The following is a 681-nucleotide window of genomic DNA, read 5'->3' as shown; positions in this document are numbered from 1 at the left end:
TATCCGGTGTATATTAAACTCCACCATAGATTCCCCAATTCGTAAAGCCCAAGCCGTTGGCAGGGAATTACATGCACGGAATCAGACACACAGGAAATGCTTGTACTGAAGGCCTAAGAAACAAAATACGTCTAATTTCATAGAATTATCGTTTACCTGAGTAATATGGGACATTCTTTTGTTTGTGCTCATTTTGTAAATTTAGACAGAAATGAGAGATTAGAGGGAGTGGTATAGTGTGGAATGTTGATATTTTAAAACGTGTTAAAACATTTGAAGCGAATTCTGGATGATCTGTTTAATTAATTGATTTTTTTTTTAATTTTATTTACATTCGTCGTTGAGAGTATCAGTTACCGTTTATTTTTTATTTTTTTTCGGAGGCAATCTGTTTGCTTTCAATTTCGAAGCATAATATTTGAGGTTTTATGATGTTTATGGTATTCTTTATGTTAACGTTTATATTCGATTTTTTTAATGAAATGTCATTTAGATAAAATATAGATTATAATATTTTGTATTTTTTTGTGTTTTATTTATGTTTTGTTGAGGCTGTTCGGACTCATTAAAATTCATTGTCATTCAGATTATTAAATTGTATATATTAGAAAACTTGGTTAAATAAAACGCTTTACAAATTGTGTTTCACCTGTCTATTTCAGACTTGCTAAAAATATCACA

This window comes from Penaeus monodon, chromosome 29, assembly GCF_015228065.2.
Source record: "Penaeus monodon isolate SGIC_2016 chromosome 29, NSTDA_Pmon_1, whole genome shotgun sequence".
Classification (NCBI taxonomy): Eukaryota; Metazoa; Arthropoda; class Malacostraca; order Decapoda; family Penaeidae; genus Penaeus; species Penaeus monodon.
This window is presented reverse-complemented; position numbering follows the sequence as displayed.